The sequence below is a fragment of the Belonocnema kinseyi genome, chromosome 7 (genome assembly GCF_010883055.1).
Source record: "Belonocnema kinseyi isolate 2016_QV_RU_SX_M_011 chromosome 7, B_treatae_v1, whole genome shotgun sequence".
Classification (NCBI taxonomy): Eukaryota; Metazoa; Arthropoda; class Insecta; order Hymenoptera; family Cynipidae; genus Belonocnema; species Belonocnema kinseyi.
Genome location: NC_046663.1, coordinates 135,160,605 through 135,181,921, shown reverse-complemented (window position 1 = coordinate 135,181,921; position 21,317 = coordinate 135,160,605). Strand labels below are relative to the sequence as shown.

Below are 21,317 nucleotides of genomic sequence, written 5' to 3'. Positions count from 1 at the left end.
GAACTTGTCAGCGCGAGGGCCAGATAAAATCAACTTTTGGTGGAAAAGTTTACTTCTAAGCACCAACATCTAGCTAATATATTTAATAATTTATTAAACGGAGAACAACCCATCCCATAGCTTCTTTAAACAGCAGCTACAAGATATTCAATGGAGTGTAGTGTGTGAGAAAAAAAGTTGTTCGAACTGACTGCAATTTTTATTTGTTGAGGAATCGGGAAAATAAGCGTGCCCGCAAAAAAATTCATAAATTATTATTAAAAAATTACAACAATGTTGGAAATGGCTCACATAGTCTGAACGTAGTAAGCTCGTGCGAACTAATTAGTTCTCAGTCGATTTACATAAAATTCAATAAAAATGTAATAAAATACAATGTTGTAGCACCTTGTCATTCACTTTTAGTTGCTTTTCTGGAAATTATTAAGAAAAAAAAATAGGATGTACCATGATTTATTCAAATGAACATCAACTGATCTCAATAACAACCTTTACGTTCCGTTGTTGGGTGAGTTAAAATAACTTTATAAATTCCGTTAGCACTTTTGCTACACACTCGCGTCAGAACGATTTTTTTCAATCACAATGCACCGTCGTGTATTTGAGGTCCGAGAAATGCTAGCGCTCCACGTTCCGTCACTGTGACTTCCATCAGATGGAGTAGGATCTTTTTTTCAAGAAATAATTTTAATTTGAAAAATATTATTTGCCATCCAGTCTTATTAAGACGTTAAGCATGTTCTTTTATTGAAGATTCTTAACTTGATCGATATTGTGTAGATTTTCTGCATTCATGGATTCGAGGGTTGATCTACTGTCGGTAAGGAAACATTCACTGATGATATAACAGACTCATTTAAAATAATTACTTGTATCATCAACATCTAGCTATAAAGTAGCGTTATTTTCTTGAATTAAGAGTTCTTATTCTGATCCCTCTAATAGCTTAATTGGAAAAGCACCTGACCGGAAATCAGAAGTTTTTTGGTTCGTTTCCCAATGTAGTGAAGATAGAGTAGGATCTTTTTTCAAGAAAGAATTTTAATCGAGTATTTGTCAACAACGCAAATACCGCCCGCCGTAAAGTAACAGTATAAATGTAACAAAAATTTAATAATCTAAGCCGCCCGCCATAATCCACTAAGTTTACAGAATAATTTCTTATAAATCTAATTAATAATAGTTGGTTCAGATTTCGTTCATTTCTTTCGCTCTTACTGGTAACAGACAAATCTGAGTAATCGGACGTTCGTATTCCGAACTGGAAATTTTTACGCGAACAGAACGTACTAAATCGTCATTTCCCTTGTATCATTTAACTATGCAGCCTAACAACCATCTAGAAGGCGATAACGAATCATGTTTCAAAAGAACGATATCACCGATCACAAGATTTAGCTCTTTGTTGAACCATTTGTAGCGTTTTTGAAAAGACTAAATAATCAACAGCCCATCTTCTCCAGTGAATATCTGAAATTTTGTGTACTAACTGCCATCGATTTAATCGATTTTCCGAAGTAAATTCCAATGCGGGTTCTGGAATGCTGGTCAAAGGGGCTCCAATCAAAAAATGTCCAGGTGTAAGATAGGAAAAGTCTTCAGGATCATTTGAAAGAGGGTCAATAGGACGGGAATTGAGGCAAGCTTCTATACGAGTAAGAAGGGTATAAAACTCTTCGTATGTAAGAGTATGTGCACCTATAATTCTTTTCAGATGGTGTTTAAAACTCTTAACTCCAGCCTCCCATAAACCCCCAAAATGAGGAGCGGAAGGAGGTATGAAATGCCAAGAAATACCTTGAATTGTGAACTCATTATGCAATTTAGCATCCAGTCTAAGATTCAAAAGACAATTTTTTAATTCCCGGTCAGCACCGTGAAATTTCGTACCATTATCACTGTACAAGTGTACAGATCTTCCTCGCCTTGAAGAAAATCGCTGAAAGGCGGCGAGAAAAGCGGCAGATGTATAATCAGAAACGAGTTCTAAATGGACAGCTCGGGTACAACAACAGACAAAAAGCGCAATGTAAGTTTTGTAACTCTTTCTGCCACGACCGGAAGCAAAGCGAACATTAAATGGGCCTACATAGTCCACACTAACATGTGTGAATGGACGATTTGGGGTTACTCTAGATTCAGGTAAGTCCCCCATAAGTTGTTGAGACAAAGCCGCTCTCTCATGTGTGCACTCCGGGCAACCTTTGATCAGTCGTTTAACCAAAGAGCGAGCTCCTAAAATCCAGATACGCTGTCTGAGCGTATGTAAAGTTAATTGCAGACCACCGTGTAAAGATCGAAGGTGAGCATGCGTGGCAATAAGCTCACTTATGTGGTGACGCGGCAGAATGATAGGATATTTCTCATCAAAACTGATAGGAGTATGCCGTAGTCTTCCACCTAACCTTAAAAGATTATTGGAATCCAAAAATGGATTCAAACTTTTTAATAGCGAGTTCTTTGGAACCACCCTATCTTCTTCGTTCAAAGCTTTTATCTCCTTAGAAAAGGAATTTGCCTGGACAAATTTAATCCAAAATATAATAGCTTGTTGGATTTCAATCGCATTAAGAGACATGGTTGAAAATTTAGGTTTAGGCTTATTAAATTTTCAGTGTTTGAACACAAAGGCATCAATAAACATTAAAAAACATTAAAGCATTAAAATTGTTGCCACTATTATGACTGGAGTTATCCAACCCATAGGATTATACAACATAGCTATTAATGAAAGAACAATCCGCTTTGTTGTAATTTCGACTAAAGAAGAAGTTACTTTAAAAAGGAATGAATCGGACTTAGGATCCCAAAATAAACATAGAACCTAAAGCTGAGCATCCTCCGCTAACGGAAATTCGATAGAATGTTCGTGTTCTCCCAAGGGGCAATCTTCCAATAGTTCGGGTTCATTTGCGGCCCATTTTCGCAAATGGAAACCGCCAGCTTCTAATAACAGTGTTACTTGAGCTCGCGCCTGTTTAGCCTCAATCTGAATATCTGCACCAAACAAAACATCATGGACGTAAATATTATTTTCTAATATAGTTTAAGCTACAGGAAATCTATTTCCTTCATCATAAGCTAACTGCTCAACCACTTTGTTAGCCAAATAAGGAGCAGAGGCAGTATCAAAAGTAACAATTAAAAGTCTATAAGCGACGAGCATTTTATCAGAAGAAATCCAGACAATTCTTTGATAGTCGCAATCCCGAGGATCAACTAGAATTTGTCTAAACATTTTTTAAATGTCAGCCATATAAACAAAGCGATGTCATTTCCAGTTCATAATGATTGAAACCAAATAATTAAGAATCTTGGGACCGATGCGAAGATAAGAATTCAAGGAAAAATTTTTGGAAGTTAAGCTGGAAGCGTTGAAAACAACCCTCAACTTAGTAGTGGAACTACTTTCTCTTAAGATAGGGTGATGAGATAAATACACAGTTTGTGGAAAACTATCCAAATCCTTTTCTTGAAGAAGTTCCATGTGTCCAAGGCTTTCATATTCTGATAAGAAACTGGAGTATTGTAACAATAATTTCGATTTCTCCGATAAACGACGAATTACTTTATTCAAAACGATCTTAGCTTTCTCTCCAGGGATGCACCTATTTTTATGGGAGGACCGTTTTTGAAAGGTAAGCGTATCATGTAACGTCCGTCTTTTATTCGTTGGTAATTCGTGGCGAAATGCTTATCACAAAACATTTCGTCATCTTTTAAAGTATTTTTAAAGGGAACTTCCTCCAACTCCCAGAACCTGGATAAGTCTTCATACAAGACTTCTGCTGAAATAGCCTCATGTGCTGTAACTCGAATGTTAATTTCTATTTTATTTGTGACTGAGACCGGCCCAGATAATGTCCAACCAAAAACGATACTTTCCGTATTAAGAGAACCCAATATTCCCTGTTGGAGACTAGAAAGTAAACATGAGCCATATTTAACGGCTCCTAAAATCAAATCAAATTGATGGGAGCTAAAGGGATTTGGATCTGCTAACCCTAACTCTTTTAATTGATCTTCATTCCCCACGTTAGATCTTACAAGAGGAGTATATGATGTAAGGAGTAATAATACTAAATCTTGGATGTGGACTTTAAGACAGTCCTTTTGTGTAGCAATTATATTAAATTCTGCTAACTTTCTTGAAGAACCAATATTAACTCCTCCAACCCCATATACTAATGCTTTAAGCTTTTTGTAGCGTGGACTTAATATTTTCATTGCTCTCTCGGTAATAAAACAACATTCAGATCCTTGGTCCAGCAAAACTCTAAATCTGTGACTTCTTCCATTTTCAGCTTGGAAGGAAATAACAGCCGTAGCGAGTAAGGTTGAGTGCGATAAATTTGAATGATTATTCAGAAAATGAAACGGGGAATTATGTCTTCTACCGCACTTGTAACATTTGAATTTACTAACACAATTATGTAGTCGATGTCCAGGCGTAAGACAATTATAACAACAATGATTATTTGTAGCAACTTCCCTACGCCTGTCCACAGACAGGTCTTTGAATTGGTTGCATTTAAATAAAGAGTGATTATCCTTACAAAGGAGACACTTTGAGCTAGAAGTTGCATTGTGGCTCCTAACTCCCGATTGTTTTGAAGTCCTAGTCTTTTCTTGAGAACTTGCACCAGATTTGGAAGCTTTAATAGCCTCCAAAATACGTATGCGAGTCTCCAAAAATGAGCCAAGTTGTTGATAAGTAGGATAATCAGTGCTAGAACGAATATACATCTCCCATTCCTTGAGACTACCAATATCAAACTTTGTAATCATTATAAAAACAAGTAAATCACTTCAACGTTCTGTTAAGCGTTTAAGATTTTTGAGAGCCGCCAATGACTCATTTGTTTTATCCCCTAAGTTTTTTCAGGCTTCCAGAATATTATTCGACACATTAGGAAGACTGATAAAGGCTTGTAAATGAGTTGAGACTAAAGCTCTTTTTTTGTCATATCTGCTCTGTAGCGACTCCCAAGTCGAGATAAAGTTAGCATCAGTTATCGAAACATGTCTTTAAAAACCATCAGCTTCGCCCTTTAAGGACAATTTCAAGTAGTGGAATCTTGTTACATTTGACAAGGAATCGTTTTGAATTATTAAAGCATTAAATAAATCGCGAAAATTCTCCCAATTCTTGTAGTGTCCTGAAAACTCCGTTAAAGTGATTTGAGGAAGTTTAACAGGCAAGGAATCATGACGAATAATTTGAGACTGATTTAAACTTTCATTAGCCTTGGTCTCAGAAGTAAGCAAGACCAATTGATTATATAAAAAATCTCGCGCATTGAGATAAGCATCTTCAATAGCGAGATACTTAGACTTTGTGAAATACTCCAATTTCTCACGCTCAGCCGACGTAGTTCCAGCTTCAATCTCCAGATGCAGAGTTTCACAACTCTTCCAGCGTTGGTCAAGAAGTTCTATCCGGGATTTGACAGTAGCCACTATTAGATTGGCTTTTCCAATTTTCTTAAAATTGGTTTCAGGGTGTAGAATCGCCTGAGAAATCTCTGATAACTCAGAAAATAATGGATCCATTTTAACAAACGGAGCAATTCAAATTGACAATTGCTGATAATTCAGATAAAATTGAAAAGCCTTATTGCAAACTAAAGAGAACTTATTCACTTTAGTTGTAAAGTACTCTGACAATGCGAGTAAATTTTGAGTCTGCAAGAGCATAATTATGAATAAAATGTCAATAAATCATCACTGAAATACTACGGTCTGAATTATTATTTTGTTCGCCAGAACGGGCCTTTCTCATCATGGGTAAATTAAAGTTGTCATCTTACCACTGGAGAAGGTTAGTGATCGATGAAGTCTAAAATTAAATGTGTTGACAATCATCCATATATCAGCTGGCAAACCTGTTATTTCTTCCTTCAGATGAAGAATAATGAAAGACCGATCCAGTGAAGAATGACAGCATTAAAAAGTACAGTACAGACTTTTTGGAGAAGGACGGCTGCCTCACAGTACGTGCGAAGATGTTGTCACCAGCTTATATCCTTGCTATGTGACCTCAAGCCGTAATATTTTCCACCTAGTTCCTGTGCTTTCACTTAATAAAATTTCTCACTTTAGTCTTTTCTGTATTAATTTTACACTTTTGAATGTTTTTTCACGATCTTCTATCCGGCACGAATGACCATTTTGTTTAATGTTTATGTTTATAAATATTAATTTTGCCAGATCAGGAATAAACAGAGAAGAATCGTTAAAAATAATAAGTTCAAATTTTATTTTAAGTATAGAATAATTGGCAGACTAAGACCATTTTTTAGAACCACACATATCACTCACGCACTCGTTTATATAGACATTTTTGTAAAATGTAATAATTAATGTCTTTATTCAGTTAATCACTTTACTGATCCGAAAAGATCGGACTACGATCTGTCGCGATTCACTGCTGCTCGCACACTGTTTTTCTCAAGCGACAAGGCTATCATCACATACTCAAACTGAGAAATCACGTAACTTCAAATATCCCTTTAAATAACAAAGAAAATAAAAATTACTTTGAAATAGGCGATTTCGATAAATTTAATATTTTTCAATCGCAGAAAATCTCATAAAGACGAAACATCACAACTTTATACACTCTTCTGCAATTTTATTATCAGTGGGAGATTTAATTTACCTAGTCCCCTTAAGGCCATGTGACGAGTGGGTCACGTGACCAGATTCCTACCTTACCGCCACTTTTTTTATTTCCCAACTTATTTTCACACGAAGCGCCACATCGAGTTGAAAATTTTGGATAATAAATAAGAAGCACTAAGAAAGGTGGGTCTGGTGCTAAATTTTAATAATTATGAAAAAAGCAAAAAAAAATTATTTACAACAAAAAACTATTTTCATAATTAAACAGATTTAGAACCAGACCCACCATTCTTAGTGCTTTTTGTTTATTATCTCAAATTTTCAACTCGATCTGGCACTTCGTGCGAAAATAAGTTGGGAAATTAAAAAAATGGCGGTAAGGTAGGAATCTGGTCACGTAGCCCACTCGTCACATGGCCTTAAAATTCGATTACACTGCCCTAGTAGCACGCAACATTCCGGGAACGTTCCGCGGGAACCTTCGGAACGTTCCCTAAGCGTGTCAAACGTCCGCAACTTGGGAACGTTCCAGGAACATTCCACTGGAACGTTTAAAGACGAAATTATCGTTATTGTCATTATTATCAATGAATATCCGACAAACCGTAAGTGATAGGTCAAAATTAATGTCAGTTTACGATATAGATACCATATTACAATGTAGTATATACGGTACTCAAAACTCAAAAATGTCTTTTTTACCTATCTCTTACGGTTTACGAGATAATTGTTATTAAAAATAACAATAATGGAAGGTTCCCCTCAGGTCCCAGTGGAACGCTACACTGGAACGTTCCCAAGCGGCGGAGATTTTACACGCTGAGGGAACGTCTCTGGAACGTTCCACTTGAAAGTTCCGAAGGTTCCTGTGGAACGTTCCGTGCTATTAGGGTGTTAATAAAAAGAAAATCAAAACACACCACATACGTTGGACATTGCGCCCGTCTCGTGGTGAGAGTTCAAATTTAATTTCCTTAGCCGATTTGGCATGTTGTTTAACGAGTTGCGCCTGCGTGCCTGAGAATGCATATACGTGAGGTGGTGTGAGTTAGATACAGCTATCCGAAATAGGCCGCAGAGGCGCCACTAACTCATAGTTGTGCTTCCTAATAAAGAACTTACTCTCAGTTTCTCTATGATTTAACCGAGTGGTGGCGCCAGCTGTACTTTTAGACCGACAATTATTCAAGTGCATGGTGAAAATAAAAATTTAATTTCTTTTAATTGTTAAAATACGTTTTTCCATATATTTATCACGGAAAAATATTTTATCGCATATTAAATATCCAATAAATTAAAAAGTACTAACTAAAAGTGAAGGAAACATTATTTTGGTAATTGAATACGAATACACTTTTCACAGAGTACCTATAATAATTCTACATAACAAACATCCAATTTTTAACATTGACATCAGTAAATATTGTAGTGGGACGATGGTCGTGGGGGCTAAAACGTAGGCTTTGGACCCACTCCGTCGGCTTGCGGGTTCGATTTCCGCCTCGCACTCTGGAAGAGCCTCGGCGGCCCATGCGGTGAACACTAGCCTAGCAAGGGTTCATCTCCGGAGAGTCGTGAGACCGGTACCTCTAGAAAAAAGGTTCTCTGAGTACTTAAAGCTGTTGCTCTTGGTGGTTCGAAACCCACCTTAAACTGCAGGGTGTCCACAAGATTGAATTTTCCAATTTCCCTGACATTTAGACGAATTTTCCTGACAGGAAATTATTAAAAAAGCAAATAAGGTTTCAATAATGTGCCAATCAAAATAGTGAAACAAACCAGAAAAATGCGATTTACATGGGAACATAGATTAATTAAGGTCAAACAACTCAGCGGTGCCACTAACGAAAAACAAAACGTCATATAATGGATATTTTTTGCAATTTTTTGTTGTTGCTAACATTCACCCAGAAAAAAAATTTCTTTTTGTCAATTAGTTTTTGAGAAAACAGAGCGGCGCTAGCTTGTCATCAACGCAGCGGGGTACCCTCTACAAAAATCATTGAATTAAAAGGAATGACTAGGTTATATATTTTTACTATTTTTTGCTTTACAATGCGCTATGAATCACTTTTGTAAAATCAACCCTTATTTTTTTGACTTAGCCCCTGTAATAAAAAAAAGCATTAAAAAATGACTAGGATATATTTTTTTCTATTACGGTTGAATCTCGCGCTTCGCGCTCGATAATAGGTTACCTCGCGCTTCGCGCTCGCATATTTATTCTTTTCATTTAGAATGCTTGAAAAAAACTTTATCAAAAAGATCTCTTTTAGATGGCAGTATTTATATACATCTTCATATTCTGAATTGTCTACTTAATTAAGTATAGTCAAAGATTAAGTTTCTCAAAGCTCTGTAGGCTTTGACGTACACATTCTCATCGTGACACTCGCGCTGCGCGCTCGATTTCCGACAGACATTTGTAAACAGGTTTTGTTGAATTTTTTTCTCGTAACTTTCGTCGTTTTTCCACACATTTTTTTTATCTTACATTTTTCAACGTTATTTTTCACGAATAAAACAAAAAGTACGCGTCCTATCAAGAAGTGATTTTTAACGAAATTGTAGATCTTTTTTGGGATAACAATTTTTGTTAATTCATCTTTTTTTGTATCCTACATAGTTTGTCCACAAAATGGAATTTTTTATATTCCATTATTTTTTGTGCAATCAAAATTTAAATTTACGTTTTTTGAAGAAAATGCAAAAATTGTTTATGATAATCTTGTAGGGATTTCAAAAAGAAATGTTTTTCTTCTCGTGACTTTTTTTCATATCTTGCGTTTTTCGGCTTCAAATTTTGATTTTCGGTTGATTAAAAAAATTTTGAAAACGCTATAACTCTGAGAATTTTCTTTTTATCGAAAAAAGTCATTAGGATAAATTGTTTTTTTTTAATACTATAAACATCCATACATAGAATTTTCAAATTCAGAAAAAAGTGGTCTCCAAAATTTTCAGAGTGCGCTCACTTTTTGAATTTTTTTCAAAAATGGCTGGTTAACGAACTCGTCCTTTCTTTTAGGACCTAGAAAAAGTGTGCCAAAGATGGATTTGATTCGCTAATTTTTTCGAGAGTTATCGTGTTTACGGACGGCCGGGCGGACAGACAGACAGACGCCATCGTGAAAACCTGATTTTCGGATTCAGGGGATCTCGAAACGTGAAGATCCGTTGAAAAAGTGTGATGTCAAATTTCCGACAATTCTAATACTTACTGAATCATAAATGATAAGAATGTAAAAAAGAAACTATCTAGATTCAAAATACTTATAAAATATTAACATAGTATTTTCAAAGCATAACTGAGGAACAAAATTATTCTTCACCCCTAATCGTTACAAAAACTACCCCCGTATTTGTATCCGAATACAAACCTGCAGACTACTGCCAAAAATTGTATATGTTAACTTTTAGAATTTTTGTGCTCTTTTTTTATTTTCTAATGACATCAATCGCTTTTGTAAAATTAAACCATATATATAATAATGCAACACTCTGCAATGAAAACACATATTGAAAAAAGTAGTTATCTACATAGATAGAACTTACTTATGAAATAGTAAAATGTTACTTTCAAGCATAATTATTTCTCATCCCTAATCTTTACAAAAATAACCCTCATAATGTATAAGCTAAAATTGCAACATCTTTTAGAACATTATTTTCCAGTCTATGTTTTTATACTCAAAAATTACAATGTACCTTTTTTGATGCATCTTTTGAAGCCTTTAAACAACTTCCAGTACAACAAATTCTTAACGAAAAAAATCCATGTTCATATAACGAAAAATCTAAATGTTTAAAATGATTGAAAATTTTTTGAGAGCAGACTTTTTCTAAAGTACTTGTTTCAAATAGTGATTAAAACTATTTTTAAAGATAAGTTGAAATAATTTTAAAACCCTAAGAGGCAGCCGTGTGACTAGGGATGCTGGGGAGCTACATTTATGTTGTAAAATACATTTTGGCTTATATATGTGTTAACCTATGAGAACCATTTGCCCAAAATCACATTCACAAAAAAATGCATCCCATTCTGTACATAATTATCACATAATATCAAGTCGCCGATTTATTATCTCCTTAAAATACAGGGTCGTGGTGTTTCTACTAGTAAATATTCAAGATTCGAACTTTTGAAAATTCGATTTTATTAAGTTAGTTCGGATTCTTGATTTTTCCAGCGGGTTAACATGGTAATAAATTATGTTCCAGCTGTCCCAGGAAACCACCCCTCACGTTAAATATGACTTAGTTTGAAGAGAAGACCTTTGAGAATCTTTCCGATTCTGCTACTATCGGAACTCCTCAAATTTCGAACTTATCCAGGTATATCAGCCACCTGGCTTTTAGCAGACCCAATGCTCTCAGGTATGAAATTCTAGAATCTCAAAAAAATACCCTTGTCGCAAAATTGGTCTGAATTTGATTAGTGGTAGAATATGTACTTTTTTGGACACCTACCTTAGTGACCTTATCCAGGTAGATCGGTCACATGCTGTTTTTATCGACTCAATGTTGTAAGGAATCAAGTTTTAGTATCCCCACAAAAATACCCTTATCGCTAAATTCGTCTGAATTTGATTAGTGGTAGACTATGTACATTTCTGGACAACTGCGTTAGAGAAACCCATACAAGTCGAACGTTATCCAGGTAGATCGATCATTTGATTTTTTATCGACTCAATGCTGTAAATGATCAAATTTCATTAACCTCAAAAAACTGCCCTTATCGTAAAGTTAATTTTAATTTTATTGGTATTATATGTCAATTTTGTACAGAACGGGATGCATTTTTTCTGGAATGTGATTTGGGCAAATGATTCTCAAAGATAAAAAAACAGATAAAAGCCAAAATGTATTTTACAACATGCATGTAGATCCCCAGCATCCCTATTCACAAATGTGCTTTTTAGGATTTTAAAACGATTTCAACTTACCTTTAAAAATAGTTTTAATAACTATTTGAAAAAACTATTTTAGAAAGTCTGCTCTCAAACAATTTTCAACCGTTCTGGAAATTTATATTGTTCTTTATACAAAAATGGATTTTACTCGTTAATAATTGTTGTGCTGGAAGTTGTTTAAAGAGCATTAAAAGATGCATCGAAAAAGGTAAATTATATTTTTTAAATATACACACATAGACTAGAAAATAATTTTAATGAGAAATAATTATGCTTAAAAGTACCATGTTACTATTTTATAAGTTCCACCTATGTATTCATCGACTTTTTTCAATACGTGTTTTCATTACAGGGTGTTTCTTTTATATAGAAAGGTTAATTTTACAAAAGCGATTTATATGACATTTGAAAATAAAGAAAGAGCACAATAATTAAGAGCACAACAATCCCAACAGTTAATGTATACATTTTTTGGCATCAGTCTGCATCAGTCATAATTTTGCTCCTTAGTTATGCTTTAAAAATACCGTGTTAATATTTTATAAGTATTTTCCATTTAGATAATTTCCTTTTTTTAAATACGTTTTTGCAGCACAGGGGCTTGCTTTTTAAAATAAGGGTTGATTTTACGAAAGTGTTTACATTACATTGGAAAGCAAAAAATAGAAATAAATCTAACCTAGTCATTTTTTAAATACTTTTTTTCATTACAGAGGTTAATTTTTTAAAATAAGGTTTGATTTTAAAAAAGCGATTCATAGTCCATTGTAAAGCCGCTGAGTTTTCTGGTCTGATTAATTAACTAAAGCATATTCATCCAAACTGTAAATAAAGAAATAACTGCAAATAGAAAACTAAGAATCGAATTATATTTTTAAAGAATGTACATTGAAAAAATATTGATATTGATATTAGGAAGTGCTTCCAAAATATTACAAAAACATATAAATTTCTACAAGAAAAATGTGAACTCTCAGGGCAGTGTTTCGCAACTAGTGCCGCCGGCAGGGTACCCTGCCTCCGCACAGTGAGAGGAATCGAGAATTTAATTTTCACAATCCACTACAGACTACAATTCTTGACCAATTTCGATTTTTTTTTAATGCGCAGAATTAAATCCTGCAGAACGTCATTGGATCCGATTTTTAAAGTTCACCCTGCTAAAATTAATTTTTAAACAAGTAGAACGTCAAAATTTGACATTTTACGAATATTATTACTTTTCTCCGAAAAAAAGACTTAAGAAAAGTCGCTATCTATCAGAATTATTGCAGATATACTTCAGGAAGATGAATACCAGGTTTAAGATTAGGGTTAATTGTTATAAACAATTACTTTCATACAGTGCTTAACTGCAACAAAAAACTTCATCTTGATTAAAAATGCCTAAATATTTCGTAGAAATAGTATTAAGAATGCAAAATAACTATTAGTTAACAATGACTACTATTATAAATATTCTAATAAGCAAATTGTGTTATTTGATTGTTTTCGAAAATGTTTTTCTCATCAACCAACTTTCAAATTAATTCTAAATTATAGTAAATAGCTGCGAAAAAATATAAGTGTTAAGTATTTTTATTGTTAATAACAATATCGTAATCAAATAACAAAATTTAGCGTTTTGCATACAAAAAAATTCTTTTTTTTTTGCTAAATCATGTTGCAGTTTTCTAAGTGGTTATAATTCATCAAGAAAGTGTGGCAAAAATTCGGTTTTGTTATTGTTATTAACAATATTTTAAATGATAAAATCATCTGTAGGAAGTTGGCGTCTGAATAATCGGTTTTTTCTGTAATGATTATTTTAATGCATCTCAATAGTAGTACTTAATTAAGTAACTTTCTCAGTAATTCTGAATTGAAATTATTATTAAATAATAATATAGAATTGTGACTTACAAACCAAATATAGAAGAAAAACTATTTTGCGATGTTATTTTCCTAGACTATAATACTCTATTCGAAAAATTCCTTCCTGCAATGAATCTCATTGGAATATTTTTTTAATTTGAATTTTTGCAATAATTCTATGATCTCTGGATCAAGTTCTGTTGCATCTTTCTCCCACTCCAGTCTCAAATCGGCGAAAACCCGATTATTCAGTCGCAAAACATGATTTAGTAGAAAAAATAATCTCTTCCGATGAAAAGCGCAAAAAAAATTTATTTGTTTATAATATTATTATTAACATTAAAAATATACAACATTTACATTTTTGCAGCTATTTATTATAATTAGGAATTAATTTGAAAGTTGGTAGATGAAAAAAACATCTTCGAAAAAAAATAAAATAACACAATTTGTTTATTAGAATATTTAAAATAGTAGTAATTATTAACTAATAGTTATTTTCCATTCTTAATACTACTGCTAGGAGATATTTTGGCATTATTATCAAGATAAAGTATGTTGTTGTGGTTGAGCACCGTATGAAAGTAATTGTTTATTTTAATTGTTCATAACAATTAACCTAAATCTTAAACTTAATATTCATGTTCCTGAAATATATCTGCAATAATTCCGATAGATAGCGATTTCTCTTAAGTCTTTTCTTCGGAGAACAAAAATTATATTCGTAAAATGTCCAATTTTGACGTTTTATTTGTTTAAATAATAAATTCCACAAAGTGAAATTAAAAATTAGGGCCTAATGACGTTCTGGATGATTAATAAACGATAAATCGTCAAAAATGCATGCATAAATATTCACCGAATGTAAATAATTTGTTTAATAAACAAAAAAATGGTTGTAAACAAATTTTATAAACAAATTTGTGGTTTGTCCTTTTTTATCAGCTCAACATTTTTTTATTGAAAACAAAAGAAATTAACACAGACAAATATATAATAGAAAAAGTAGTAGAAATGAATATTTATAATTGTTACAAACAAAATACAGAAACATATACCGTCAAAATTTACATTTTCCAAACAAATTTTTTTATCCAATAACACGACACTATTATGAACAAACGGACATCACCGTAATATAAATTACACCTTATAATTATTGACTGTAAATGTTATTAAAAAATGATATAAGCAAATCAGCCAAATTTGAATTTTGCTGTCGATTTTTTTTATAATCATACAATACTGTTAAAGTCTGAGGAATACACAATTATTACAAATCTTACATTTAATTGTTAACTGTAATTGTTATTAACAAATTACATAAACAAATTCTCTAAATATGAATTTTTTATTCGAATTTTTTTCTTTGCAACACAGCGATGTTAAACTCTGAGGGATACAAAATTGTCATAAATGTTACCTTTTAATTGTTTACTGTAATTGCTATTAACAAATTATAGAAAAAAATTCTCCAAATTTACATTTACTTGACATTTTTTTCTCAATCATACAGTACTCTTTTGTGAACAGTCACAAGAGTGCCTTCCCGTCCCGACGAGAAGTTGGAAAGGGAAAGAGGTTCGACCAAAATTATTTCTGTTAACAGTCACAGGGATTCCTTCCCGCCCCCGTGAGACGTTGGAAAAAGGTAGGTGTTCACCAAATTAATTTCTGTCAACATTCACAAGGATGCCTTTCCGTCCCCCACGAGATGTTGAAAAGGGATAGGGGTTCGAACAACATTAATTCTGTGAACAGTCACAGGGGTTCCTTCCCGCCCCCACGAGACGTTGCAAAATGATGCGCACAAACTAAATGGCTTTAATTGAAAATTAACTCACAAAAAAGCTCGTTGCCAGCTCTTTAGTTAATTTTTTTCATATAGTACGGTATGAACTTGTAGTTTCTCGGAGCGATCCGTTTAAACATAATTACATCCAAAAACAACACACTTATACCCCGTAAAAAGCAGAAAACTTCACATTTATGACACTTTCCCCATGCACTTGAATCATTTTCGGCCTAAGAGCACGGCGAGCACCGCCCGTAGTCGCGGTCAACATTTCCGTCACTTTCATTTCAGTGCCACGGGGCTGGGATAAATCATTAATCCATACATGTGAACATTTGGCTACGAGGAAAGTTATGCACTTACCATATATATACATTCTTCAAGCTCTGTGCTTTTTCTATACAAACGTATTTCATGTTGTATTAAATCAGTTCTGTTACTTTCATTTGAAGTTGTCTAAATTCATCCGAACTCAGTACATTTTTAACATTAATTTTTGAATACAAATCTGCTTCACCCTAAACATGATCCAACTTATGCAAGGTCTAGCCAAAGATACATTAAACGTAGATGCGGGACAGGGCGTCAGAGTCGGGAATTATATATATAGGACATTACATTTTCTGCCCTGTCGAGGTGCTGCCCTCACCGTACTACGAAGTCGAATTCTTGTTTTCTCATTCTTCGTAAAATATGACGGTAAAGCAGTAGAAACATTTTTTGAAGTTAGAAAAGTTTGACATGTATGCATATCAATGCATTTTTTCAGATCTGAATCCTGATCCAGATTTTCGGTACAGTCTTTTTTTTAATTAAAAAAAAAAAAATTCTTGAAAAATCATATTTTTAATTTTAAAAAAACTATTATAAAAAGAAATTTCGAGATAAACAATTGCTGAAACATTTTTCTTTGACAAATATATTTTTTTAATTGAAATAATCGAATATTTATACCAAAGAAACAACTTTTTCAATGTCCGAAGTGTTTAAACATTATTGTTTAAATAAAAATAAAAATAATTGAAACAAAATATATTTCTGGATAAGACATTTTGGTTGAAAATGTATATAGTATTTTTTAAATCACAAAAGTTCTTCCGAAAAATCGAAATGTTGATTAAAAAACACGTGTTTTTTTATATTGATTTGCCGCTAAAATTTTTGTATAATTTTAATTTTTAATTGAAACAAATAATTTTTAACACTTTAAATAATAAACAAAAATATACTTGATACGAATATTTTATTATCGTATTTTTAATAAATAATTAATATTCATTAAGAAACAATTTTATTTGGGGCGTTTTATTATTTGGGAATTTTCAAATTCGTTAATAGTATAAACTGTTCAGGAATTTTATTAGTTTTGCAATTTTATTATTCGGGACAGAGAGTTTTACCGTGTCGGGGTTTCTATTTTCCGGGATATTTCAGCCGTTCTCATAGAATTACAGAAAAATTGCTCTAATTATAATTTCGGCACTCGATCTTGTTGATTTTTTCCTACAGTATTAATGAAAAAATTGTGTCTGGAAATGTTTGATAATACAAAGTTAAAGATAATCTCAATCAAAAATTTAAAAAATCGCTGTACATCCAATTTTTATTTTTGGGTCTTGGCGATTTTTTTCTAATCCGTTTCAGGCACTGGTATACGGGGGTGATTTTCTCTTAGAAAATAAGTGATTAAAATTTGAAAACATTGGGTAGGCTTTTTTGACATCTAGGTACGTAAAGAAAGTAAACTTCCGAAAATTTAAAAACTAATTTAAGAACTATTTTTACTCTTTTAAGATGCCAATACAATTTACACAACACTAATTGTCAAATTTGTAAATTTTTAGACCTTCAGTTTAAGAACTTCAGAATACAGCCTTATTATTTGAATTTTCAGAATTTTCGTTATTAGTTATAGGTTAGGTAAGAAATAACATTATGGCGTTCGAAATTGTTACAACGCGAAAAAGTTTAAATTTAAAATTTAAAAATTCGAAAATACACCATTTTCCATTAATTAAAACATTTTATTTATTTTTCACGATTGTAATTTATAACTTCTAAAATTGAATAATTGTAGCTCAAACATGAAAAAGTGTAGACTAATTTTAAATTTATGGAGGTTCTATCATATATATTGAACTATTAAAACCTCTGACCTTTTTTAAAGGTTTTTAAAACTCTTTTAAAAACTTTCTTTAACAATTTTGATTGTGATTTCTTAATAAAAGAATAAGTGTTATTTAGTCTCCAGAACATCAATTTTTTAAATATTTAAAGCTTTAATAGTTGAGATATTTTAAATTTGTAGTCTTCAGTGTATTGAATAATTTCAAATTTAAAGCTATTAAAATATGTCATCAGAATTTTTGAATGAAAAGTGTTCGATAATTTTAGATTGAAACATTTCAAATTATTTACTTACAAATTAAAATTGTACAACTTCAAGTTTTATTAATTTTTTTATCATTTGTCACCCCCACAAATTATTATTTTTTTTTTTGTGTCGAGAAAATAACGCTTGATTTTTCTAAAAATTAACAAATACATATTAAAGCTTTACGCAAGGTCATTTTTGTTCAAATATCTTGTTTCTGAATAAATTGACTCTTATTAGCAAGATAGTGACGTCAATTGTCAAGATGTCTACCCACCGAGGGCCAAGCTATTATATGGTATTAATTGCATGCGAAGAAACTTCTTTTTAACAAAAGATATATAACACAGCCACACAAAAAAAAGGTGTGCGGATCTGGTAACAAGACACACGTATTCCTATGGATTTTGGGGCGCTGAATTCAAATTCGGTATCAAAAATCACCCATCACGTCATGGTTAAGCCATAACCTCAAAAAATGACGAAAAATTATACTTTGAGGCAAATAAATTTCAAAATAATGCCAGTGATGCGAATTTTCACTTCAAAAACATGTCGAAAACTGTGAAGGATCAACCCTTGCCTGATATCAACTTATTTAACATAACTTTACCCAACAGAACCTGACCTCACCTAACCTGAATTAACAGAAATTTATTGAACTACACGTAAAGCTCTGGAAGCATATTTTCCCAGTAGCAAATGTGTGCTACATCGAATGGGTCAACTCAAGCCTAACCAAGAAATAAATCTAACCTAGCCTAACCTAACCTAACCTCACGAAACACAATTAAACTGATTGTGTTGCCCCGTTGCGCTTGCGGCACCGTTTGAATCAGTTTGGCCTTAACCTGCAAAGAGGTCAAACCTATCCTAACCTGAAAAAACCTGACCTGACCTAATCTAACTTAACTTCACGTAACACAATTAAACTCATTGTGTTGTCCCGTTGTGTATGCGGTGCCGTTTCACTCAGCTTCGGCTTAACCTACATAGAGGTTGAACCTATCCTAACCTAACAAAACCTGACCTAACCTAACCTAGCCGAATGAAATTCAACCACACGTGTAGCTATGTAAGCGTTCTGTTCTCAGTCTTAAAGGTGTGCTATATTTAATAGGTTAACTCGATCTTAACCTACAAATGAATCTAACTTAACAGAACCTAAGGAAATTTTGCTTAACGCAACACAACTTAACTTAAGTGTTCCCTTTGTAACACAATAAAATTCATTTCATTGTACTACAGGTGGTTAAAAAATTAGACGCACATTACTCATTTGAAGAAACTTTGAACTACAAGTAGAATTGACCCCATTTCAATTAACCTGACAATGTTTGTAGCAATTAAAATGTAGAACTGTAACTTAAACATGCAAATGAATAAGAGTTGTATTCAAAATTTTTTTCTCTCTGCTTTTCTTAAACTTAAGGGATATATTTATACTATCTTTTGTGTTTACATTTTATCTTGCTTTTAATCGTAATTAAATTGATTTATAGACCTACTTCAGACTATTTTCTGCCTGCTATAACGTGTCCTTTTTTCTTCGAAGGAACGATGCAAAGGGTTACGCTTACGTTTAAGACCTACATTCGTTTCCCTTTTCAACATCCAGCAAAAATCAGCCGTCATGACCTCGTCCCATCTACCCTGATATCGTTGTTCCATCACTTTTTTGTTTTGATGAAAACATTCCCCTTGTTCTTCGCTGAAATCACCAACATTTTCTGGAAACTTATCTAGATGGGAATCTAGAAAGTGAAGTTTTAAATTCATCAAGCAGTCTAACTTTTTGTAGTTTTTTATCGTTTTCGCAACAATATTCTCGTAGCCTAGACTTTTTTTGTTACCGAGGAAATTTGCGTTTACTGCTTTAAAACTTTCCCAAGCATCCATTTCAATTTTCTTCATGTGGCTCACGAAATTAGTATCCCTTGTTAATATTCGAATCTGTGGTCCACCAAAGACTCCTTCTTTCAATTTAGCGTCTGAAACATTAGGGAATTTAAGGGATTGGCTCGATCTCTGCTATTCCACAAGCATATAAAGCATGGCTCTCTCGTGAAACCCGATTGTTGGCCTAATATCATTGTTATGATTTTGAGATCACAACATATTTGACATTTGTGATTCGTGTAATTAACTTTTTCAAGAAGCATTTTAGCATTGTTATATTCTTCTTTGATGGCCGTTGAGTGAGCTATAGGGATAGGAGCGTAAGTATTCGTGTTATGCAGTAAAACAGCCTTATTGCTACGTTTTGACGAATCAATGAAAAGTCGCCATTCTTCGTCTCTGTACACATTTTTCTTCAAGTGGTTCATAAGTCTGTTAATGTGAGTGCAGTACACCAAAGACGTCTCTTCGTCTTTAACGAAAAACTTTCTGAATTCTTTGTCCCCGTCGCGATAGAATAAAACTTTTGTCTTTGGTTCTAGAATCTTTCTTCTTTTTAGAAATGAAGCGGCAAATTCAGCGCCGTCTTTCGGTAATCCAAGATCTCTAATAAAATCATTCAGTTCTAGTTGCGACTCTAATATTGGAACCTTCAATTTCATTTTATGCACGCTATATTCGTCATCGTTTTCGTCATTTTCATCGGAATAATCAGAACTATTTTCTGTTCGCTCACTGGTTTCACTACCGTCTCCATGACGTTGACTTTCAACTTCCATTCTATCATCTTCTAAAGCGCTTAAATCAGTCTGGCGTGCATTTTTATTGATTTCAATTGCTCTTGTGACTGTGCACACATTAATGTACGAAATGTTATTTTTATTTTTGGCGTTCAACCCTTTGACGGAATTCATGCAAATGTAGCAGTCCTTCGCAATAACGGGTTTTTTCCATGTGGTTGGTGTAGAGTACTTGCAGTACTTTAAGTAGTTTGAATTTTTTAGACGATACAACATAAGTCTGCAGGAATTGCAAATGACGTGAGGAACCCATTTTGTTTCTTGGTGCAGCAATTTACGGTCAAAACACTTTTCGTAAAGACTTTTCACTTCCTCGTCGATTAATTTTCGCAAACTGCTCATTTCATATTTACTGCAAATGTAACAGAATGAATCTGAGCTATTCTTGCAGGCATGCGATTGAGAAATGCTCGCGGTTTTTTTCCTTGTAGCATGAGACTCTACACCAACCAAGAGATCCATTGATGAAGAGCTACGGTTGCATGATGAGGACGTCGGAGAGCCCGCTTTCCCACCCTGACCAGACGTCGATACTGGGGTTTTTCCCTGCATCGTAATACACTTTTTATCTGTGTCTGCCATGACGGCATGAACGCCGTTTACCCAGGGACTCAGCCAATGTGGATCCGTTGCCCACCGTCACCACGTGGAGGTACCCTGGTTACAGTCACAGGCGAATAATGTTAGCAACAAGCGGTTACGAAACTCCAGACATTTACTGCTATTAATGTCAAAATATGAAAGTTCACAAGAACAGAGTTGCCAGCGTAATCGGTTAGGTTAGGTCAGGTTTTGTTAGGATAGGATAGGTTAAACCTCTATGTAGGTTAAGCCGAAGCTGAATGAAACGGTACCGCAAACACAACGGGACAACACAATCAGTTTAATTGTGTTTCGCAAGGTTAGGTTAGGTTACGCAAGGTTAGATTTATTTCTAGGTTAGGCTCGAGTTGACATATTCGATGTAGCACACATTTACTACTGGGAAAATATGCTTCCAGAGCTTTACGTGTAGTTCAATAAATTTCTGTTAATTCAGGTTAGGTGAGGTCAGGTTC

The 21,317-nt window shown here is 33.5% G+C and overlaps 1 protein-coding gene across 2 annotated transcripts in view; it reads right to left on the bottom strand.

Annotated features, from left to right (window-relative positions):
- LOC117177320 (transmembrane protein 203) overlaps positions 1-15,742 on the bottom strand; it is a 28,253-nt gene extending 12,511 nt beyond the window's left edge. The window contains exon 1 of one of the 2 annotated variants that reach the window (XM_033367932.1): positions 15,550-15,742. The gene's annotated coding sequence lies outside the window, so the exon portion shown is untranslated. Of the gene's footprint in view, positions 1-15,235; positions 15,457-15,549 lie in introns of those variants that run through there. The other variant, XM_033367933.1, reaches the window with a different exon arrangement.
- Between the last annotated feature and the right edge of the window lie 5,575 nt (positions 15,743-21,317).